The sequence below is a fragment of the Lissotriton vulgaris genome, chromosome 7 (genome assembly GCF_964263255.1).
Source record: "Lissotriton vulgaris chromosome 7, aLisVul1.2, whole genome shotgun sequence".
Classification (NCBI taxonomy): Eukaryota; Metazoa; Chordata; class Amphibia; order Caudata; family Salamandridae; genus Lissotriton; species Lissotriton vulgaris.
In genome coordinates, this window is record NC_141695.1 from 619,878,913 (window position 1) to 619,904,275 (window position 25,363).

Below are 25,363 nucleotides of genomic sequence, written 5' to 3' on the forward strand. Positions count from 1 at the left end.
TAGGCAATGGAAGCTGATCCAAATGTTCACTTTCACATTTTTCTATAGCCAGGAAAGACTTTGTTCTTAAGCTCACAGTCTTGCTCTTTTAAGTCATAGAAAATGAACATGATAATAGTATTTTGCAGGGATTTTCCTCAGTGGATCGAGATTTGTTGTAGACCTAAGTGGGTCAGGTCCATGATTAATAAATCAACGGCATATTGCAACACGTGTACCTGCTCTCCCATTGCAGGATTTGTTCTTGTATTTTTCAATGACTTGGGGAAAACAGTCAGGCACAAGGAAAATACCACAACGCCCTTCCTTTTGACTTATTTGTGGAGTATCACATTTGATATTATGATATTGCCTGTAACTGGGTAAGTTTCACAGAATCCAGTTTGCTCAACTTAAAAATATTATATTCTGCTCAAATTGTCAAATGATAGACTACATATTCGAGAATAATTTACATGTGGAGTAATATATTCCTGTAATTCTATGATACTTGTATCCCACACTACAATTCCAAGATAGCTTCTTCCACCGATAACCACGCCAGAAATAACGTGGTATATATGTCAGCACAGTGTATTGGTCCTGTTCAATTAACACTGCAGGAGATTTATGTCGACCTTGATCACTTGAGCTCCTAATTTCTTTTATTCGATTCACTACACTGTACACCATTAGCAACAGCACAGAGTTTACCTCATAAGCATTAATGTCCCTTTCTTGAAGACCATCCTAATCAGGATTAAAGAAGACGTCCAATGTTCCTGTTCAGACTTCCAATGCAGTTTCCATAACAGTGACAGCTTTCCTCTGTATAATTGACCACAATTCATCCTCCTTTGCTCTTAGCCTGTAGATTTTCATTTTTCTCAATTCTCTTCTAAAAAAATCCTTTGGGTTCTGTATTGTATTGAAATCGAATTAGACAGCCAGCAATATAAGATCCACCATTTTCAGTCACCATAGAGAGGTGGTTGAAGACAATCAGCTAGATTCATCAAAGTCCCGTTTTGCGAGTCAGTAATAGCGATTATTAAGGAATCGCTATTACAGACTCGCAAAACGGGATTCATGTACAAATCACAATTTATTTTGCGATTCCTACTGCTTCCTTATTTGCGATTAGCTAATTGCTAATCGCAAATAAGGAATAACTCCCCATTCATTCCTATGGGCCTAAAGGCCCATAGCAATGAATGGGAAGACATATCAATGTGTGAATCGCTATTAGCGATTTGCATTTTGAGTTTGCGATTTCAAGGGTGCAGGAGTGTCCAAAGGACACCCTGTAGCACCCCTGAAATGTAAATGTAGACTGATGTTGTGCACACACATGTCCAAAGGACATGTGTGTGTGTAACATACACCTTTGAAAAATGCACTAAAGTGCTTTTTTCAAAGTTTTCGCTATTTACCACGAAGTCAGACTTCGCGGTAAATAGCGGCCAAAAATAGCGATTTCGCAATTCAAAAATGGTTCATGAATTGCATTTAAGGAATCTCAAATAGAGATTCCTTAAATGCAATTCCTCACAATTTAGCGATGTCGCATTTTGCGATTTTTGCATTTGGGATGATGAATCCCAAATTCAAAAATTGTGCTTGCAAAGTGCCAGATTCTCAGAATCTGGTCCTTTGCGAGCCGATTTTTCAATGATGAATCTGGCTGAATGTCTTTTGATTCAACTGAACAAAGTAGAAATTATGATAACCAGAAGCGAAGATGGTGACATAAAATCCATTTACAATTGCTTCAGGAGCTTCAAAGTAAAATCGTCGTGTTTGGTTCTCTACTTATCATTACATATAGAGGCTATCAGAAAAGCTCGCGTTTCCAGCTAAGAGCTGAGATTAACTCAATGCTTTACTTGCAGGAAAGCGAGAACCTAGCTTACAAAAGCCCTTGGGCTTTCCTGGCTGATCTAGTGTGAAGCAATCTGTGCTGAAGGAAACCCAATAACTCAGTAGGATCCTAAATCAAGTGGCCAGACTGCGCCCTTAGTTCAAGAAATCAGATCACATTAGCCCAACCCTACAAAGCTCCATTTGCTCCCAGTGAACCAAACAATTTCAAGATCCAATGCTTTGTCTCTAGAAATTAGCTGTAAAGTGTCAAAACATCTGCATAGAAGGGCCGGCATCATAATCCAGCCTTAAAGCCTTCATAAACTAATTGAGCGTTCATCGATCCAGAGAGGCATCCATCTGACGAGCATTCCACTAGGACCACACTGCCCTCCTCTCAATGGAACTGGGTCCCATGAGCAATATCTATGGGCAACGATGAAGAGCCCATCTTTCAACGTTGTGTGCCCTTAGATTCAGCAGCTTATACGGATTGTACAAAACACCTTCTATCAAAAACACATGGGAGGAAAACCATCAAACGTTTGGGGCCCAGAATATGGAACAATCTGGATTCCAGGCTTTGAAAACAATCCAGCCTTAAAGCCTTCATAAACTAATTGAGCGTTCATCGATCCAGAGAGGCATCCATCTGACGAGCATTCCACTAGGACCACACTGCCCTCCTCTCAATGGAACTGGGTCCCATGAGCAATATCTATGGGCAACGATGAAGAGCCCATCTTTCAACGTTGCCCGGAGAGTCTTAAAACATCAGTATTTACCTAGATTATTTAACAATCCATTTTTTTTCTCGGTTTGCAACACCTGACTTTTTAGTGCTGAGAAGTAGCCAGAAGAAGATGAGCAGGCCCTTTGTGAAACACCAGAATCAAACGAATTCATGACTAGACACCATAAATGAGAGTTGGCTTTTTCCTCCCTTCCATCAAGTCACCCGGATTCCTATTACAAGCCTCAATGCAGTCACTGGATGTAGATATCAAACATCCCCTGTGGAACTCCAGATGAGTTGTCGGTGACAACACGGATCTACACGATACCAGAGAGGTGGGAGTCAGGCAGGGCACCGGGCATCCCATTGGTCCATGACCTCCATCCACATCTGGCTGGAGGTTGTTCGGGGTAAGCTGGAAGGCAAACAACTTCTCTTAGACAGGAATTAAGTTGACATCCTAGAGACAGGGTACTTTCCAATCAATGGCTGGCCACAGTCCAAACCCAACTCCGTTGTTCGCAGCACTGGGTTACTTTTTAACCAGAAAATGGCAGTTTCCCAAGCCCGGCCATGCTTGCATAGTCCGGCTCTCACTCGCTTTATCCAACTGTGTTGACTGAACCGTCAGATGATGTTCATTGCCAGCCTCTCTTTAAAAGGTACACGAGATAACGAAAGCTGGATAAGGTGACAGAGATTTTGCTTCTCTGGTGGCGAATTCTCTGCCTCGTCCAACACTTCGCTTTTATGAAATAATTGAAAACATGGATTTTTAAGTTCCAACTGGGCTTGCACGGTGGGCTCAGACAGTTTTGTGTACTACCCGACACCTTTATGGTAATCTCACGTTTTACCAGTACTCAAAATAAATAAATAAATTGCTAAAGGCAAAACAATTGTCTCTGACACTCTGGTTATTCATAGATGGAGAATCCTCAACACTTCATATGAAGTTCTGTGCATTTTAGCCAAAGTTTCCGTAACAATGTGCTATGCACACTTTCCTAATTTCACTAAATACTAGCTGGATAGAATAATACTAGTTTTAATGAATAATCAAAAATCATATTGTGGTCTACACAAAATCTCATCACACATTGTACTATTTTTTTAAAAACCCTCCCTTACCCTATGTCCGAGGCTCCTTTCAAGCTGTCAGTGGGGCCCACGTGCCTCTAAACTATTACCCCTGATAGAAGCCTGGGTTCAACAAATAAACCCACGGCCAACTCCAGGTCCATTCTCTGGAAGGTGTCACAGCTCGAGGATAAAAAGTGCCTAAGACTTTGCATATACCTGGAACCTGTGTGGCTTCATCTATAACCTGGGATAAGAGCCAGATGCATGGGGCCTATGAAAGACACTTAGAGCTGGGCAAGATTCAGTCCCAGGTGAAGGAGAGTCCGATATACAGCTGACTCTACCCCAGCCCTTCCATCCATGCAGAAACACCGGCCTGGCATGACTGACTCCACCACTTCTACAAGGAATAGACTGACTTGTAATTGAGGCTCGACTCCTCCACCATCCTTTCAGAGGCACCATTGTGACGTATGACTGACTCTTTCACAGCAATACTGGCCTTTCAGAGGTACTTGCCTTACATGTGAGTGACATTGTCTAAACCCTTCCGCTACCATCCTATCACAGGCTTCCTCTAATGTGGCAGTCACTCCATTCTCTTACATTCCAGTCAACCAAATAGCCTCAAGCAAACACTGCTTACAATTCCTGTTTTTATTGTGGACTTGGGCACTTAACAATAATGTAGTTCCCAAACCTAGGAAACATTCTTGGTAGGAGCTAGATGGAATTTCAACGCCACCACTGAACAACAGACCACGGGCTATGCAAGACCTACTGGCACCCTAATCTAAGTGACATTTTGCTACCTCTCTTGCCTTGTAATAGATTCACAGATGCTACTTGTTGGGTCATCCAGTCGCTCCCCTCCTATTGATGGCAGTGGGTCACATAGCTGCGTAGAGGGATTTAGACTCAATGCCTCAGAAAATAGAATGTCAGCAGGTGGCCTGGTTATTCGAGCATCCACCAAAGGAGGGCTCCAGCCATTGCTTAATTTGAGCCAGTTGCAGCAGGTGGGGCCCATCGACACTCATTTTGGGGGCCAGTACTTATTTTTCCATCAATAAGCTTTGATCCAGAAGTTCAAGTTCAAGTTCAAAATGCTTTATTCGGTTTGTCAAACACAAAAATATAAGCAGACAGTAAAATACAAACAAAATTATACATGGTACTGAGTAAAGCACATATAAAGGAGCGCCATTCAATACAAACATGCTAATTATTATACATAATGTACTGGTGTCGCTACCTGCACTTATTGTATATAACTCTCTCGTTAAAACCGACTGGGATATTTCGGAAGTTAATATACTATGTGCAGAAATTTGCAGTAAAGTGCCGTGTGCCAATACCAGAAGCTTTATACAAAGCTTATGAGAGTACAATATCGCAATAAAAAGTGCCATGTGCTACCTATGTTACAAAAGGTGCAAAAGAACATAATACATTATAAACAAATTTTGCAATAAAATATGCCTTGATTGTGCGATTTGTCCAGATTTTGTAAAGGCATAAATCTGCATAAAAGTGCCATGTGCTTCCTAACTAGCTTATCATACTCAAAATCCATACAATATCATTTAGATACTTGATATATTAAGCTAAATATTACGCATACATGCAAATTATGTGCTAAAATGCCAGGTATTGATAACAAACATATTGTACATGTCATATCAAAGTGTCCAGTGCAATTAGTGTTAAAAAATACCCGTATTACAATTAGATGTACAAACTAAATATATACTCAGAGGATAATAGATTTCCTAGCAGCTATACATTTTAAAATATACGAGGCAACATAAAAACAAGTGTCAGCGTTTTCTAAAGTGAACATTAACTCCATTGCCGTTTTAGTGGAATGAACATTATATTTTAAAAAGATAAGTTTCAGATAAAATTTTCTAAAAGAAGAATAAAACTTGCAGAACATTAAAAAATGACAGCAACTTTGTTTCGAAATATTATCGCATGGACATGTAGAATTAGTGCTTGTTTTCATGTGTGGAAAAGCCACGAGGTGATGGACAATTCCTAGTCTATGGGAACCCCATCGGGCCGGGTGCTTGTCCACCTTTGCTGTTAGCTAGTATTCCAAAAACCTCATCTAAACTTACCAACAGGGGAAATGATAACCAAATAGAATCATTACGCATAGTTAAATCTAAAACCAACCTATCCGGGTTAAAAATATTTCTAAAATGTTCGATCCATTCATTGCCATCAACATGCAAAGTTAATTCAGGCACGCAGTCATTCTTTAAAAAGGGGCTATTTACAGTCTCCCAAAATAATTTACAGTTATTTGTATCGGCTGCTAGGTTAAGTTTTTGCCAAGCCTCCTCTTGAAGATATCTTTTTCGATGTTCTAAAGCTATTTTATAATTATACCATTGGGTTTTAATAGCTATATAGTTTTGGGTTTAATGCACAGGGCCTGTTTTAATTCGCGTAAGGCCAGGGTGCAGTTTTTATCAAACCAACCGGTACATGCTACCTTAGCTCCGCTGTTTCTTTTGGTAAATAGGCCTTCAGTGATTTTATTTATCTTATCAAAACAGCATAGTAGGGTATTTGAATTCGCCTCATCACTAAGCAGTAGTCTATTTCATTCCTGCACTTTCTGACTACCTCCATTTGCATCTTCTGAGGATCGGTGCCAGCCCATTTAAGCCTCATGCCGTTAGGTCTTGTGGCGGCGATGTTATTGATACATACACTGTTAGTTGGATTCTATTCCCCAGGACAATAGCGATATAGAGATGCTATTGTGATCGCTTATGGCTTGCTCCATAATCCATAGATCAGAGTAATCAGTGTTACAGGAAATCAGGATATGATCTATGTTGGTATTCGCATTCCTGCCTGTGAAGGTCGGGCAGTTGGTATTTCCCTTGTTCTTAGTGCAACTTAAGAGTTCCAGATCTAATTTTACTATCAGATTGTTTAAACTTGCGCCATAGCCACAATGGGGGAAATGCAGGTGGTTATCGTTATTATCAACACCAGTCTCCTTCCCAAATCCACACGTCTTACTTTGGGCCAATGGGCATGTTTGAATGGTAAAGTCGCCGACCCAAAGGATAATAGCCTGTTTACATGATGATGCCTGAGACCTTTCAATTTCCTTCCCAAGTGGCTGTACAATATGCCCTCTACTATTATCAAAAATATTATTATAATAATTGATAAGTACTAGATCTTTTTTTTTTTCAAAACCATTTTTATTAGAGGGTCAATCAAGTGCAGGCACAGCCCTCCACAATCAGGAGGAGACTGTCAACAGCGAGTATGAAAAGGCACATTTATGGCATAGCATCGAACCCCTCGTGTACAGCAATTTTTAAAAACTCAGAACACACATCCACCCACCAACCCCCCAGAACTCCCCCTAATCCCCAACTACCGCCCACCCTTTATCCCACCCTAACCCTGTGCACGTGATCATTAAGCAACCAGAATAGAAGATGTACATAGGTGGGGCCGGCCATCGGCCTAAGGTGCAGGGTCCACATCTTGAGGCAATGCATCGTCCATGTCCATAGGAGGGTCGAGGGGGAGGCCCCTATAGTCCGCCCACCGTTTCCATATTTTGAAATGCTTGCGGGGGCACCCCCGAGCCTCAAAAACAGGCTGCTCCAGTCCCATGATAAAGTCCAGGCACTAAGGGGAGGGGCTCGCTCGCTTTTCCAGGCCTGCGCCAGGTCCCTCTTTGCCACCACCAGTCCCAACAGCAGTAGGTGGCGCTTGTAGATGTTGCCCCCAATATTTTCTAACACATGCAGAAGACCCAACCGGGGCGTACGGGGCAGATCCCATCCCAGCACCTCAGACATGCAATCCCAAACCCCGGCCCAAAACCGAGTCAACCGCTCACAAGACCATACAGTATGAAGGAGGGAGCCCCTCTCTGAACCACACCGCAGACACTCCGGGTTGGCAATCAGACCCGCCCGCCACAGTCGCTCCCTCGTAAAATAAGCTCGGTGCAGATATTTGAATTGAATAAAGCGGAGGCGGACTGCAATGGCAGTCCCCCGGGGGGATTCCAGGGCTTCGCGCCAATCGTCTTCGTCCAAGGGGCCGACATCGGCTTCCCATAGGGCCTTCAGTGTCGAGAGCGAGGGAGAGCAGTGCGTGACCAGGGATCGGTAGATCTGGGAGACTTTTTTGTCACCCAAGTCACCCATAAACAGTTTTGCTTCTATGGGACTGAAGTCTGGGAGCTGCTCCAGCCCTACCAGGCTAGGAGTAAGGGCGTGGCGGAATTGGAGGTAGCGAAAGAACTGGGACCTGGGCATGTTGAATTCAGTGCTGAGCTCCTGAAAGGATTTAAGAGTGGTGCCGGAGAGGACATGCCCCAAGGACGAAACCCCGATTGCGTCCCAGCCGTCAAAGCCCTGCAGCGACGCCAGCGCCGGCAGCAGGCCGTTACGCCACAGCGGAGTCTCCGCCGTAAGTTTGCCCCACCACCCCATGCGGTGTAGAGCCCTCCGCCAAACGGCAAACACTAACTGGGTAACGCGGGGGAGCAATCGTCTCCTCCTGGCCGAGTACAGCAGAGTGTGGAGGGAGGCGTCGCCCATCAGAATGTGCTCCAGGGCATAGGCCGGGTCACTACGGTCCCCATACCACCACTCATTGAGCACCAGGAGATGGGAGGTCTGATAGTAGGACAGCATATCCGCGGTCGCCAAGCCACCGCAGTAGGTAGAGAGGAAGCACGTACGGAGCGCCACTCTAGAGGCACCTCCAGCCCACAAGAACCTGCCTAACACTGAGTCAACACTGCGAAACCACTGCGGGTCAATCGGGTAGGGATGATTCTGCAGCTGGTAAAGGAGACGAGGCAAGGCCACCATTTTGAAAATGGCCGACCGGCCGTATATGTTAAGGGGCATACGTGTCCACGTTTTGATGTCCAGCTGGACCCGGTCCCAGACCGGCTGAATATTCCGGCCCCATGCCTCCGTAGGCAAGGCAGAGAGAAAAACTCCCAAGTATTTCACCCCCTCCACTGCCATCCGAAGGGATGCTGCCCATGGAAGGTCCACCGCGCCATCACCCAGCACCCAGAGAGTCGATTTGCGCGGGTTAAGATAGAGTCCCGACGCCTGGCCGAAGCCCTGCATCAGCTCCAGAACCCGGGGGCCTGTAACTCGAAGGTCGGTCATAAAGAATAGCACGTCGTCCGCATATAAAGCAATGCGGTCCGTGTGGTCCGAGCTCCAGACGAAGCCCCGATACAGCGCGTCAGCGCGGACCCTAGCAGCCAGCGGCTCCATGGCCAGCACAAATAGGTAGGGAGAGAGTGGACACCCCTGACATGTGCCCCGGGTAACCGGGAACCGTGCCGAGGCCGCCCCCGAGATCCGCACCGAGGCAGTAACCTCCGTGTAGAGCAAGCGGACGTAGGAGATGAAAATCGGGCCAAGGTTCAACAGCGGTAGAAGAGTGAATAGGAAGGTCCAACTGACTGAGTCAAAGGCGCTGTCTATGTCGGCCAGCAACAACGCCGCCTGGTCCTCTGAAGCACCGATAGCATCAATCGCCGCCTGCGCCCGCCGAATGTTGTGCCGCGTCGCCCGGTGCGGCATAAAGCCAGCCTGATTAGGATGTACGAGGGCAGTGATGTGGGGAAGCAGGCGGTTCGCGAGTGCTTTGGCCAAGAGCTTGGCCTCAAAATTAATAAGGGAGATAGGTCGGTAGGAGTCGTGGCGGTCCGGGGGTCGCCCCGGCTTCTGGAATACAACGATCTCGGCATGCCGCCAGTCCGGCGGGAGGCGGCCCTGCCTACGCGCTGTCTCCAATGCACGTAGGTAATGCGGCCCGAGCTGCAGATGGAATTTTCGATAGAACTCACTGGGGAAGCCGCTTGGTCCAGGTGCTTTGCCCACATTCAATTGACCCAGCGCGTCTCCAAGTTCCTCCGCCGTCAGGGGGAGGTCGAGAGCGTCCCGCACCTCATCGGACACCGCAGCTGGGGGGACCGAGGCAAGATAGTCGGCGATGGCAGCGGGAACGAGAGTCTCCCGGGAGGCGTACTGACCCCTATAGTAATGCGCAAAGCTTGCCGCCAGAGTAGTCGGGTCTGTGATAGCCACACCCGCAGCGTCCACAAGGCCTGGGAGCGTAAGGGGCTGCAAGGTTTGTTGACATAGCCGATGAAGCATCGTGCATGATTTGTCGCCCCACTGATATACCCGGCTACGGGTGGCCAGCCACGCTTGTCGAGCCTCATTCAATAAGACTGAAGAGTGCGTTTGCTGCGCCTGCAGGAGTTGTCGCAGGGAGATGTCATCCGCCGCAGTTCTGTGGCGTGCCTCTAGTTCTTCCACCCGTTCCGCCGCCGCAGCTATGCCCTCTAACCGTGCCCGGCGAGCCGACGTGCACCAAGCCAGATCGACACCCCGCAGTGTGGGTTTCATGGCTTCCCAAACTGTCACCGCATCCACCCCCACATCTAGATTATCTTGCCAGTACTGGGCAATAGCGCCACGAATATGCTGGGAGTAGTCGGGTCGCTGCAGATGCCACGTGGACATCCGCCATCGGAAGGGTTGGCGCGGTCTATGTAGGTCTATCTGGACCGCCACCGGGGAATGGTCGGAGAGCCCGCGAGGCCGTATCGCTGCCCCTTTCACTCTGGCAAGGTAGGCCCGTGGGACGAAGACATAGTCTAGGCGCGAAAGGGAGCCATGAACCGCTGAGACGTAAGTGTACTCGCGGCGCTCCGCATGTAAATGCCGCCATACATCAGCCCAGCCCAGTACATCCAACATAGCGCCCAACCGCGTAGGAGTGGGGACAGGCGCCACCCCGAGCCTCCGCTGCCGGTCCACAGCCACATTCACAACATCATTCCAATCCCCGCCAATCACCGCCAAAGAATCAGGGAGTTCAGCCCATAAAGCGAATAACCGTTCAGCCAAAGCCCATTGCAGGGGGGGGGGAGCATACACACACCCAAACACCACCGGCTCCACACCAACTCTCCCCTGGATGAACACAAAGCGCCCCTGAGGGTCAAGCCATTGGCGCCCGTGTGTGTACGCCAGGCGCCTATGAACAAGAATAGCTACCCCCCTGGAGCCCCTGGCAAACCCGGCATGGAACACCTGGTGGAAACCAAAGCGCTGGAGACTGAGGGCCTTCGTACCTAGCATGTGTGTTTCTTGGAGCATGAGCACATCTGCAAGATCCCTTTTGGCCCAGCGTAGTACCGCCCCCCGTTTTATCTTATCCAAGAGACCCCGGACATTCCAGCTAAGAATATGCATAGCGGCGCCAGTAGGCGCCAAGCGAGGGACGTCAGCCATCATCTCGATACATCAAACCCCACTCACCCCGGCCCCCGGCCCTGGCCCCAACCCCCACAGTAGCATAGGTCAGAAAGATCACGTGCACCCCAACGAACAGTACCCCAATTCCCTCACCCCCCACACTGCCAACCCCCCCAACACACCACCAAACCATCCCAGACCCCCCACCCCCACCCCAATACCTCAAGAAACAATGAAGTACCTGTCGCGGCATACGGTAGTTTAGGCACAAAACAGAGCACCAAAAGTTCGGCATGCCAATGGATCCCACTTAACCCTCAAGTACTAACCAAGCACACACCCCAAAACACGAGCCTCCCCAACCCCAACAGCAGGAGGCAGCCCACCAAACATGCCCCCCCCCACCAATAAGCATCAGCAATAACATCGCAAATACAGTGCATTGGTCCACAGGAGTCCCGCTGAGGCCCGTAAAGGCCAAGTAATACTGCACCAGATCCGGCCCGGACCGTTGAACAGCAATCCGCCGTGTCAGCAGGTGGCCCCAAACAAGAATCAGAAATCAAGGGTCAGCCGTTGGGAGTCACGACCCCCCGCCAGAATGATCCGTCTCCGGCTGCGTGTCACCCAAAAGAGGGTCCCGAGACAGGGATCTCCGCCTCGATCGGGACTTGCGGTGCCGCTTCCCTTTGGCCCGCTGTTCGCCCCGCTCCTGAGAAGAACTGCGGGAAGAGCCGGAGTGGAGCCCCGGCTGAACATGTGGGCGAAGCCGGACCGCCTCGTCAGTCCAAGCAAAGACAGCCTCCGGGGTATCAAAGAAGTGTGTCCTCGAGTTGTAAATGACCCGAAGGCGGGCCGGGTACAGCAGGGAGTACTGGAGTTTCAGGCCCCGGAGCCTGGCCTTGGCCGCCAGAAAGGAGTGTCGCTGCTGTTGAACCAACTTTGTATAGTCAGGGAAAATCATGATTTTGCAATTATCGAACTGCAGGGTGTCCTTGAGCCTCGCCTCCCGGAGGATGACATCTCTGTCGTGGTAGTTCAGGATCCGGGCTATGATCGGGCGAGGCCGCTCTCCAGCCGGAGGCTTCTGCGTCAGGGCCCGGTGGGCTCGTTCCACCACAAAACAGCTGGATAGGACGTCCGGGGGCAGCCAACTCTCCAGCCACCGGGAAAGGAAGACGTCCATAGGCCCCTTCTCGCATCCCTCCGGAAAGCCCACAAAGCGGAGGTTATTGCGCCGTGCCCGCCCTTCGGCGTCCTCCACCCGGAGCGCTAGGCCCCGCTGCGTCTGTTCCAGATCGGCGACCCTCTTCTTCAGGGCATCAACATCGCCTTCCACCGTCGTGACCCGGGTTTCTGTCTCTGTGATGCGGGCCACCGCATTGCGGAGGTCTTGGCGCAGCAACATCACGTCGGCGCCCACCGCGCCGATCTTCGCGTCCAACATGTCCCGGGATTGCGTGATGGCCGTGAGCAACGCAGCATTGTCCGGGCCGGCCGTCTGACTCCCCCCGGCCGCTCCAGCACCATTCCCCGGGCCGGTAAATTTGTCGATGGGTCCCGTCGTGGCCGCGGTGAGGCCGCCTCTGCCCCTCGTCATGGCCGCCAATGGGGCGGACCGATGGAAAGAATCCGCCACGGGTCACCGGAGGGACAGATACAGGTGCAGGCCGTCCCACGTCGTCGGGAGAGAATGCAGACCCTGGAGCGAGGGGGGGCTCCTCCTTCCACCGAGGCGCCGGGGCCACCAGGCCAGGGCCCAACGCCGGATCCTCCGTGTCCGGGCACGCCTCAGCCCCGCTAGAGACAGGACGGGGCGATCAGGATATGCTGTAGGTCCCCACCATCGATGTGCCGGGACCCCGCTCCGCCGGGCACGGTCACGAGCCCCTGACTCCGGCTCCAGTGACTCCGCCCCTAAAGCGCGGGCCAAGATGACTGAAACCCAGCCGGCCCCGTGGCGCCACCAGCGGGCGGATGAAAAATCGAGGCCCCGGCTCGCCACGCGGCAAGTAGGCCCAGAATGGACGGCCCTCGATGGTCGCGCCAGCGGGCGCCCGGAGCTCGAAGAAGCACACCACCGAGATCCTCTGGACTCTAGTAAGCTCCTGCACTAGCAGAGATGGGGGAAGAAGAGGTAGGGCCAGGATAAGTTAGCGGATAAAGAACGGGCTGGCAGGAGCTCTACAGAGCCGCGTCCGCCATCTTCGCCCTCGAAGCCACCAAGTACTAGATCTTTTCCTTTAGTAAATTCTAGTAGCATCACTTGGCTATACACATCCACTGAGGTACAGCTTTTAATCTTACATATAGTTAGTTTGTTAGATATCAGGAGGAGGAGACCGCCCTTTGCTCTGCCAGCTGTGGAATTAACGGCACTTAGCCAATGGGAGGAATATCCTTCAATAAAGATAGGCTCCTTGCACCATGTTTCCTGTAGGCAGATGATATCGTAACCTGCTGTGATAAAATCTCTCCAAAATGGGGTGTCCAGCTTCCTATTAAGGCCTGCAATGTTCCATGTAACTAGGCTATATCCCTCATCTGTTTTGACTAGTGATGGTTTTCTTGGAGGGGAGAGAACAGACAATGTCTCAGTTGTTATTGACAGTGTTGTGGCTGACGCCCTTTTTGTTATACTATTTATGTCATCCCTCCTAATAGTACCTATCGCTAAGTTACATATCTCAACCATATCAACTAGTTATGCTGAAGATAACAGGGAGGGGGATGACGGAGCCTCGCTGCCCTCTACGTCTGCAACCCTCTCTGGACTCCCTGATAAGCCATGAGACTGGGTGGTAAACAAGGCCAGTGTATGTCAATCATTGTCCTCTAAAGAATCAAAGGCCTGAAATCTATTGTAGGTTGGAATGGTGAAACAAGACCGGGGGTTCAATATTGTTGTCATTTTGTTAGGGCAGAGATTAGAGTAATTTCTTTGATTGTCATAATTTACAGGTGCCAGCAGATGCCTGAAAAAATACCCTAGGGGGAGGAGGGTCATATTGTACTCCCATGCTGACGGTAAAGGGGCATTGGCAAGAGTGTTCCGCGCCCAACGTGGGGATCTAAAGTTTATGATTATACAGTCTCCCTCGAAGTTTTTCTTGAGGGGACCAACCCATCCCACCCTTTGTGTTAATAGTATCTGGTTGGCTCCATCTATTTGAAAATTACAGTTGCTGGACAGCCAATATAAGGGTTTATTTTAAAGTGTTTCGTGAGTTTCCACTTTGGGAACATTTACGAGGACCGCAACATAAGCACCACATGCAGGCGGTAAATTAATAAAAGCTGGGGTCTTTTTTATAGTAGCAGACGTTGGGTCTACTTGACTACTCTTGGCATTTTCTATGGGCACTGTTTTTTCCTTTACACTAGAGCCCTGGTTAGGGATATTAATTGCACTTTTAGCAATAGATGTAGTAGTAGTCGTTAGCAATTTTCCCTGGCCTGGATGTTCATTGAGTGGCCTTTCTGAAATAGTCTTGCACGAGTTCGATGGCATAGGGGATTTATTGCTACACGAAACAGTGGTTTCGCTATTTTTACCATTTCTGCCATCATTTCCATTATTTCGTTCTAATCTAATTCTTTCTTGTTGGGACCCCATCCTAAGTTTGTCCAGGTTGCCAATTAATTTATGAACCTCCCTGGCCAAACTATCCACCTTATCTTGTAGGGGCCTAATCAGCTCGATTAATTTTCATAGATGGCTTCTATGTTAAAAGTACCAGAGGTTACATCTAGATTTTGTTTGATCTTGTCCGCGTGGTGACCATATTCCCTCCTGTGGTGATTCTTTTTTCCCTTTTTGCCTTCAAATTTCCCTGTCCTGATGTTTTCTTTTTATAACCCTTTGCTTTCATTGGAGGGGTAGATGAAAGATATGGGCTAACGTCCATAGCAGGTAACCTAGGTGTGTTTAAAATACCAGAGATTTCCTCGGCATTTTTGGTATTAGTTATGCCCTCAGGTAAGCCAATATCCAAACTAACTTCGTTGCACGGGCTCGGCTCCCGCTTATGTTGGCTTGGTCGACCAGCATAATACTTGACCCCATTGAAAGTCGCCTCTAGGTGCGATCAATTTCCTCAGTGAGGACGCTAACAGCTTTTACCAGGTATGTATCAATGGTGTAACACGCATTTTCAAGGATTGGTTTTGTACGTCTTTTTGCCATAACTAAAACTAAAAGCTACCAGTATTTGCTCCCCGTAAGAAACTTGTTTCAGCTTAGGAAATACTTCTGTATATCAAATATAAATGTAGTCTTGTTTCTACTCTTGTAACACCCTTTCATATATTTATATAACTATATAGTATACATCAAAATATAGCAATACGTATGTCTTAAAAGAACCTTGTTAGAGGGGGGGCACAGCCCAGCCTTCTCTGACTGCCTAAGACGGTCCCGGGCTTCTCCCGGCGTCGCCCACGCTCGTCCCGTGATGCGGAATAAGCGTCTCTCCTTTTAACGCCACTGGGCGCGGAAGTGGGCGTGGGCGCAGGGAGACCTTGGAGCTGTAGTCTCCCCCCTCAGCGGTCGCGCGATGATGAAGGCAGCGGCGGCAAGGGAGACTGGCAGCAAGTGGCCCCAAGTTCAAGCAGCAAGTCAGGGCAGGTAGGTGGTTTGTCCGGAGGGTAAAGCAGCCCCGCAGGATGATAAACAAAGCCCCCGCTCCACCAAAGAAGCGTCTCCCCTTTTAACGCCACCGGGCGTGGAAGTGGGCGTGGGCGCAGGGAGATCTGGGAGCTGTAGTCTACCCCCTCGGCGGCTGTGCGATGATGCAGGCAGCGGCGGCGGCAAGGGAGACCGGCAGCAAGTGGCCCCAAGTTCAAGCAGCAAGTCAGGGCAGGTAGTTGGTTTGTCTGGAGTGTAAAGCAGCCCCGCAGTATGATAAACAAAGCCCCCGCTCCACCGAAGAAGCGTCTCCCCTTTTAACGCCACCGGGCGCGGAAGTGGGCGTGGACGCAGGGAGACCTGGAAGCTGTAGTCTCCCCCCTCAGCGGCCGCGCGATGATGCAGGCAGCGGCGGCAAGGGAGACCGGCAGCAAGTGGCCCCAAGTTCAAGCAGCAAGTCAGGCAGGTAGGTGGTTTGTCCGGAGTGTAAAGAAGCCCCCAGGATGATAAACAAAGCCCCAGAAAAATATCAGGAAAGGGAGATAAGGGGGGGAAAAGGAGAAGGGAAAGATGAAACACAGTGACAAAGAGTGAAAGTAGGGGTGAAAAAGAACCCACACGAGTGAGACAAAGAGGCGGAGAGTGTATGCTAGTGGATCAAAAGGCATGAGGTAGAATCAAGATTAGACAGTCGTGGTATTTGGCAACTCCAACATCCTTCAGCATTGGCTGCGGTCGCCTGAGAAAAAGTTTGGGCACCGCCACATTATTTTACAAATTAAGAACTGGCTGCAGAACACCCTGGTCCTGCTGGGTAGAAGGACACCATCCAGGTCCATAAATTGACAATAAAAGAAATACAAAACTCTTTGAGAATATCACCCTAAAATCTTTATGAAAGTGCAGTGAGTAGACAAACAAAAGAGTATACTCAATAAGAAAAGTCCTCACTGCAACAAGAGACACTCGATGCAACCGGTCTGGGGCTGCTGGAGTTCCGGTTCAGAGAGACCTGACCCAGCAGTTGGGGCTACACTGTTTCTACTGCAGCAGCACCAAGACACTTTTGCATATGGCTGGTTCCTGTCTGAAGTGTCACGATGGGCAAAAAACTATGGACTGGGATCAGGCCAGCAATTACCAGTGGTTGAGATTAATTCAACCATTCCACCCATCACTGTTTAGTACACTTAAGTGCAACACCCTGTATGTGTAGGGTATGCACTGAGGTGGGTCCCATGTGCACTGTACCACTGGAAGCATCTTGCAACCTACTGACCAGGTATAATAGGCTGTAACTGGTCTGGGGTGGCTTGTCTTCTGGTCCACAGGGGACCGAGCCTGCCAGTTCTGGCTGGACTGTTCCTATTTGAGTAAGACCTACAGTGATTTGCATATGGCTGATTTCTGACTGAGGCAACATATCAAGCGATACAACCATCGCTTTTTTGTACAAGTCAGTGCGATGCATCAAGGAAAGTGATGAAAGTGCCAGCCAGGCAAAATTTGACCAAAAAGACCATAGCCAGGCTCGCCAAAGCATCATTACCACACTACCTCCTACGTTGGCCGTGTGTTACCTCACGACTTAGATAATGACTTACATAACTACAGTTACCAAACCCATCGTAATTAATGAGGCCTTCATGTGATGTTTATAGATTGGTGGATGTTCCATCCGCCCTAATTAGAGTGCATACTCATATTATGTCAGCTCTATTTAGAGAGTGCTCATAAATGTACACTGTAAATAGTGCAGACAGAGTAACTGACAATTTGTGGTGGGTGCCTTGCATAGTGCCCTTAGTTCCTCACACTCAGCAAAGTGTCCTTTAAAAACTAAAACAGAGACCATCACAAATATGAAACGGTTCATAAAGAAATGGACACTTGGAAATAGGCTGCAACTGGAGAGACCTATATTTTATCATTGGCAATACCTGTGTATTATGCCATTCACACAAAACACCTTTTTTGGTGCATTGTGGAGCACTGACCCCATCTTGGACAAGCAAAAGCCATTGACTACTCACACCCACAACCTCCCACAAGATGCTATCCTACAACAAGTAGGGGCCAGCCTCGACCAGTGTCTCAGATGTTTACCAGAGTCCTGGATGACCTAAAGTTTCTATAGTGCCTGAAACGCTTGGTGGGAGGCCTGGATTTCTAAAGGACTAATCTCTTGAAACCCTTACAGGTGGTATGCTGTCCTAAATGTCACATTAAAAGTTCAGCGTCCCGGAGATGGCAAGGTGGCATTGATGCCACGCAGATGTCACTATCATCCTGGATGCCTGGCAGGTGGCATAGTTTGCTGTATGCCCTGCAGGTGGCATGCTACCCTGGATGCCTTACAGGTCACAGTGCATCCTGGATGCCGTGTTGGTGGCATTTAGTCCAAGCTGGCATGATGCTATGTATGCCTTTTAGGTGGCATGATGTTCTGGATCCCCCATAGGCGGCACAGTGTCCTGGATACTCATCGTGTGACATGGTGTCATAATGTCCTGCTGGTGTTCTGATTGGCTTCTTAAAGGTCTGTGATAGTAAAAATCATATCAATCGTGCTGTGTCCTGGATGCAATACTCGTGGCATGTCATCATGGGTACACTTCAGGTTGGATGCTGTCCTGAATACCTTATTGAAGCCTTGCAGTGTTGATGCCCTGCCATCATCACATAGGTATGGCCCATTGGGAGCTGCTTTTGCTTCACTTAAATAATATCATTTTCTGGTGACCTCCAGTAAATGGATTTCCTTTGCAATCTATTTAAGATTTGCTTGAAAACCTGACAAGTGATCATACAATGATCTCCAGTTACTTACTATCTTTTTCAGCGTTTGCACCAATTATCAACAACATCAATCTCAGACGTTTAGATTTTATCATATATCCTGATGATGACACGTTGAGTCATTCACCGGCATCATACATTTTACGTATGTCATAACAAGACTTTTAGGATCTTATATTCGACCTAGCTATAGCACAGTCAATGATCTGCTGGACCTTGCCTTTTGTTTTCCCAAGGGCTCTAAGTTTCTCTTTATTCTTTAGTTCTGACTTATGCCACTTTCCATTAGTGAGTTTTCACATCTGCGCTGAGCACTGCTGCTATCCCTGTGGTCTGTCTGTACATGACAGTTGTCTTTCTTGTTGGATTAAATTGTGTTTACTCTGCTTCTAGGTATGTCTTGTTGCAGCATGTTTGTGCTAATGGAACAAATTGCTTTGCTGCTTTTTCACTATGTATTGGATTTTGTGTGTTAAGGAACATAGCACACCCAGTTATCTTTCAGTCAGTCAAAAAAGCGTTATTGTCGGTTAAAAACCATAAAAGCACATAAATAGACAATACAGATAAAAACAAGTCATTAAGGAGCAATAAAGTGCATTCATAGAACAGCCTATGGAAAAAAAGGTGAAAAAATTTCAGTGATACAAACATAGCAGAAGCCTATGCAATTCAAAAATAGAGCAATTAATGGATAGACCCTCAGCAGATTAATTATGATGTTATTTTATGTGTTGCCATGTTTGTGCTAGCACAAGAGAAGCAAGTTGGCATTTTTTATTTTCGCGCCTCTAGTGCACCACATAGACAATAGAAATCTAGCAGTCGCAAACACAATCAAAGGGGTGGTGTCATATTTTAAGATTCTAAATACCTCCATATAATCCCTGAGGCCACTGGTCTTGCAGAGTTGGACGATTTATTTGGCTCTTGCCCTGGAGTACGAGGGGCAGAAGAGCAGAACGTGCAGATCTGTCTCTTCGCTACCCTCACACCCTTGGCAGGAACTCGATGTATGGGTAGCATTTGTCCACTTATTAGTCACGGCCCTAAGTGGCAGTGAACCATGTCTAAACTGGACATAAAGTTTCTTAGCTAGTAGGGGCTGGATCTCGTCCAGAAATTTCTCAGAAATGTGGTATAACCTTGATATCCAAAAAGGTATTAGTCAGCCTACCCAAAGCGGAATTTGCTAGTGTAAGTTCCATTCGATAACGCTTCAGTGCAAGGCTCAACGACCTCTTGGTAATCAACGATTCAGAAAAGGGGGTGGTGATGAACAGAGTGTCTGAATTAAGCAGACCACTCTTACCCAGTCCAAAGATCAGGGCTTGATCCATCACCGTTATTTATCTCACTGCACCATCCCAGCTCAGAACCTGGCTATATGCAAATCAGTCTGTCCCTGGCCCAGTGCATCATGGGAACAGGGCAGACTAAACTACCAAGCCTATTCTTCACCAGAAAGGAGACAAGCTACCGGGGACCGGTTTCTGGCATTTCAGCCGTCTTCGGCCCGGCTTGCTTGAATCCTGATGGTGCAGTGAGAAAGGGACTCATGTCTGAGTATACCCTGCCACACCTATAGTGGCCAAAAACGATTCAGAAAAGGGGGTGGTGATGAACAGAGTGTCTGAATTAAGCAGACCACTCTTACCCAGTCCAAAGATCAGGGCTTGATCCATCACCGTTATTTATCTCACTGCACCATCTTAGCTCAGAACCTGGCTATATGCAAATCAGTCTGTCCCTGGCCCAGTGCATCATGGGAACAGGGCAGACTAAACTACCAAGCTAATTCTTCACCAGAAAGGAGACAAGCTACCGGGGACCGGTTTCTGGCATTTCAGCCGTCTTCGGCCCGGCTTGCTTGAATCCTGATGGTGCAGTGAGAATCATCTTGGTAATCAAGGCGCACGTTTCCTCAGGAGCGGACCAGACATCTCCCCTACCAAGTGCATGACAAAGCTGTTTAATGTACTTTAACCAGGGGATTTTTCCCACCCCCCTTCTGGACAAAAGGTCCCCTCGGTCCTCCCTGTAGCTTAAAAGCTCTGGGTGGACCAAAGTCGCCTCCAGTACAGAAGGGGACGGTTTGAGACAATCTCCTGTATAGGAGTCAGGCCTAGATCAAGCCGTAATGGAGTCAGGGGGGCGCTCTGGGGGAGTCTCAAAAGGCGCCTGATAAAACTATTCTCGGTAGAGGATAGGGAGGTGGCGGAGACATGCCCCCAGAGGTCTGCACCATAGAGAGCTCCACCCCTTGCCTGGGCTCTGTAAATTTCCACGGGCGGTCCCAATAGTTTGAGAGAGCTCTCATTGTATACCTTTAGGATGCCGCCAGAGAATTGGGCCAACTTCAGATTTGCCTTAGCCATGTGGGACCCCCAGTCCATTCTATCATTTAATGTTACCCCCAAGTAGTCGAAGGTAGAAACTCGTTCCAACACCGAGCCATCCAAATGGGGGTGGGGACAGTTGGATGATTTGGCGCTGTAAACCATAAACTTAGTTTTGGAGAGGTTAATCTCCAGGTTCCCTGACCTACAGAAGGAACAGAACGCCTCCAGTGTTCGCTGGATACCCATGGGAGATTTTGATAACAAAAGGGTATCATCAGCGAACATCAGGGCTGGTATCTTACGGCCCGCTAAACTGGGTGAATCCAGATCTCTCGCTCCCATTAGATGTTCAATCAGCCCATTGAGGAAGAGGGAGAAGAGAGTGGGGGCCAGCACGCACCTCTGCCTCACTCCCTTTTCCACTGGGAATGATTCTGAAAGCTCCCCATTCCTCCCGTACCTTACCCTTGCGTAGGTACCTTGGTGCATACGTTTAAAAAGGTGACACAAATAAACCGGGTCACCCATCTCTAGTAATATTGCCCAAAACTTGTCCCTTTGGACCAGGTCAAATGCGGATCGAAGATCCACAAAGATCAAATAGAAGCTACCTGCCCCCAGGAATACAGTCTTCCAGTTGACCAACTGTAATCTAAACAGTTAGTCGATGGTGGAGACCTTCGCTCGAAAGCCCGCTTGGAGGGAGGTTAAGATGTGGTGTTCCTCCATCCAGCTCTGCAGCCTCGATAGTAAAATGCAGGCAAATAGTTTCTGGAGGACATCGATAAGGCTGATGGGGCGGTAGTTTGCCGGGTCGAGAGGAGAAGCCTTTTTGTGGATGGGGATAATTTCAGCACCCAGCCAAGTTTGGGGGATCTCCATGCCCTGCAGAATGGCATTGAAATAGAGCCAAATATTGGGAGCCCATACCTTCTGTTCACTCAGGTTTAGATCTCCAGGGATCCTATCAAGGCCCGGAGCTTTCCCAGGTGTCAAACTTTTAAGGGCCGTCTGAATTTCAAGCAAGGTACATGGTGGGCAATCAAGAGCCATTGAATCCAGAGGGACTTGTTCAGATATACTCTTAGGGAGAGCTAGATCTGCTGGGGATTCTAGGGCAGTGAGACAGTAGAGGGGCTTAAAATGGGCTAGCCAGGCCTCTTCACTTAAGTTAGGAATTAAGGCAGGCGACCCCTCTGCTGATCCTGATCTAACTAGATTCCAAAAGGCCCTGAAGTCGTGACCATCCAGAGCAACTTTTATACTTTCCCACCTTAGAACCTCCCACTCCGACCTAGACTCCATAGTCATTCTTTTATAGATATGTCTAGCCATTCTAATGCTTGACATGGATCCAGATTTTACCTCCTTTACCAGGGCAGTTTTAGCAGCCCTACAATTTTTGTTGTACCAGTGGGCCTGATGTTTTACCCGTGGCCGCATATTATCGGTGGTATAGAAATAATCGGCCATGGTAAAGAGGAGCTTGTTATGGATATGCAGTAAGTCATGGAAATAGGCAAGGTCGGAATTTGAACCCAATAGGTCACAAGCCTCAACTAAAGAGCAGGCAACGTGTTGGTATAACTCGGCTAGTTTATCTGGGGCTAGCGCGACCTTTGCCCACCTGATGCGTCTGCCACCCGCCGCTGTGACTAGATTCAAGTTAGTAGGAGTCTCTAATACCCCCAGTTCATTTTGGTGTCCCAGTGTGCAGTTTAATTCTAGTGACAAAGGGTTATGGTCACTATCTACCCTTGGGATAATAGTAAAGGCTCTCATTTGGGCCCAGAGTTCCACATTAACCAAGATGTAACCAATTGTTGTGCTTTTCCCCGGTCTATTATAGGTGCATGTACCAGGTACATCGGGAGGAAGTCAACCATTGCAGGCCCTAAGGGAGTGAGTTACTACCAGCTTATTAATCTGTAGAGCCAAAGGCAAAAGGCGCTTTGCCGCGTACATGGTGCACTCCTGAATATGCCAAATGGAATCCTCATCAGAGGTTACAGACGGGATCCCGGCGAGCGGTTCAAAATGACAGTTAAAATCACCCCCAATAATTTTTGGGATCGGTGGGGGAAATAAAAGAAGGAGTTCCTCTAGGGCCTCTTACGTAGATGACCCCAACTGGTGTGGTGTGGGGCATAGATATATGTTGATCACAACCACCATCGAACCATCTAGAAAATTGAGTGTAATACAAAGAATGTCCGGAGAGTGTGAATCTACTAACTTAGCTGACCACCTCAAATGTGAGGCGACCCAGGTGCACAACCCCCCCGAAGGTCTTCCCCTGGAACCCTGCACAGCCAGAGAATAAAACGATGCGACACCCACCCTAGCAGGGTCAGACAGCAGCCAGGTCTCTTGGAATAGACACAAATCAAAGCTATCCATCAACTCTCCCCAATCTGGGTTGTCTAACTTAGACCCCATCCCCGCTACATTCCAGGACCCAATTGAGGATGTACGAGTCTCAACTCTAGCGGCGCTAATTGTAGTAAGCAGAAGGACATTAGGGAGGATCCAATACAAGTATGAGTGTCCGACACCCTACCCTCTCCTGTAAAGCTGGTGTTTAGGATTGGTGGAAATGTTATCAGAACATCCACCTTATTCCAAATAGCCAGCTCGGGAAGCCCCACCTCATCGCTCACACCCTCCTCCATAGCGCTCCTGGCTGGAATGGAGACCAATTTGACGGGCCCTAGAGAAAGAGGTAGTCAATCTACATTGTTCAGGGCACTATAACTATTGGCTACGGGTATGTTATATTCTAGGTCCTGACCACCCTGCTGGAAATGGGTTATAGCAGACCCGCCCGGTGGTGAAACTCGTGAATAAAAATACCCCAAATGGAGAGTATTAATTGTACCCGTGTTAAAGGAGCCTCCATATTCTAGAATGTGGTTAACCACTCCAGGATTCCTAAAGTTAACAAGTACACAGTCCCCACTGATATCTTTAGGTCGAGTCCCTAGCCAGTTGACTCTTCTAGCGAACAAAATTTCCCCCGGCCTGCACCCATTAAGGGTCTGTGTCTGTTCAGCCAAAAGGTGATTTTATTCTTTAGCTCAGGGAATGTTTCGCCTCGCTCCCCTACCAGCGGAGGAACTCCTGTTAAAACCACCACATACGGAGATGCTTCCGGTGGTAGCTGGGGGCGAGGAGGGGATTTTTGGATTGCATTTTCAAGGGGTTTTGAAGTGGATTTATAAGGATCCCAACCGGGTTCTAGCCGCTGTTTCCCAGGGGGTTTTACGCTGGGAAGTGAAACTTGGGGGATCAAGCCAGCTGTGTCTGGTGGCACCTTGAGCAAGGTATCTGCACCAGAGACAGTCGTGGCAACAGTTTGTTTCTGCACATTTACAAGAGGCGAATCTTGTGCCGGGATGTCTAGGCAGGCGCCTTCACTTGAGCTATGATTTTTTGTGGCCTGCCTACTAGTTGGCCCTAAAGCCGTTTTCATGGTGTTATTCCCCGTTGGGATCAATGACTGTACTCCACCTAGACCCTTGCTATTTATCATTGAAACTCATTTTTCAAGTTATCTTTATATTTTACCCAAGGTGGCTTGCTGCTCTGGACATTGCCCTGTGGGATTCCTCGATGCCTGCTGCAGTGGTCAAGCTGCCCTGTTTTGCTGGGCCACAGCAGAGCCATCGATCCACAGGCAGCCCTTCAGTAGCCACAAGTACCTCAGACCCCCAACAGTTTCTTCTATTTACAAGAACATCACACGAGTCCTATGCAAGTGCCTTAGTAACTTATGGGGAAAGTTCCAAGATTCCTTCCAACTCACTTGATTCCAAAGCTCAGATCCCCAGTGGCCCCTCCTGCCCTGCCCGTCATCCCCCTCCCCCCCCCCCAACCCCCCTCCCCCCCCCCCACACCCAAGAGGTCTCTCATTCTCCCAGCGAATCCACAGGTCCCTCAGATCACAAACGTTCCTTAGAACTCCATGTCCCTCAGATCCTCAGCAGGTGCCTGGATGAGCAACATATCCCTCGGATAACATTCAGGAAACTCATATTCCCAAAAGTCCCCTCGTATTCCCAGTTCTCAGATCACCAGCTGGTCCCCCCCCCCCCCCCCCCCCCGCCCCCGCCCCCAAAATCCCAGGAAGATCCACAGATCCCCAGATGGTCCCCCCCAAAATCCCAGGAAGATCCACAGATCCCCAGCTGGTCCCCCCAAAATCCCAGGAAGATCCTCAGATGCTACCTCTGATTCCCAGGATGTCACCTGGGGGATCCGCTGTGCCTTTCATACCTTGAAGGTGCCTGGAGTCCGACAGCCAACGCTGCCTGCTGCTGTCTCTCTCTCCTCGCCGGGAACTGCTGAATTGCGTCCTTAAGTTGGTCCTGTGCTCCGGGAGGGCACGCCCACTCTTCCAGCCACTCCCTGTGGGTTGGCAGCTCCACTCACCTGCGCTGCTCTAACCTTCCGTGTTATGAGAACATGGAAGCGCGTGCAAGGGGCCCGGTGAAACGTGATCACTTGAGAGATATTAGTGAGCTGTGCTTTTTTGGCGTCACTGGCGCGTATCGTATTACTGTGTAGATGCAGGCAGGCTGCCTACAGGGAAACCAGGTAACTACCAGCGGGCGGTGGGGCTGGGGAGGAGTCAGCCATGTGCCTC

General features: G+C 48.7%; 1 protein-coding gene across 1 annotated transcript in view; it reads right to left on the reverse strand.

Annotated features, from left to right (window-relative positions):
• The window catches only part of LOC147702140 (monocarboxylate transporter 6-like), a 311,541-nt gene extending 286,450 nt beyond the window's left edge, over positions 1–25,091 (reverse strand). The window contains exon 1 of the mRNA XM_086930781.1: positions 24,994–25,091. The gene's annotated coding sequence lies outside the window, so the exon portion shown is untranslated. The remainder of the gene's footprint in view (positions 1–24,993) is intronic.
• Positions 25,092–25,363: the final 272 nt, after the last annotated feature.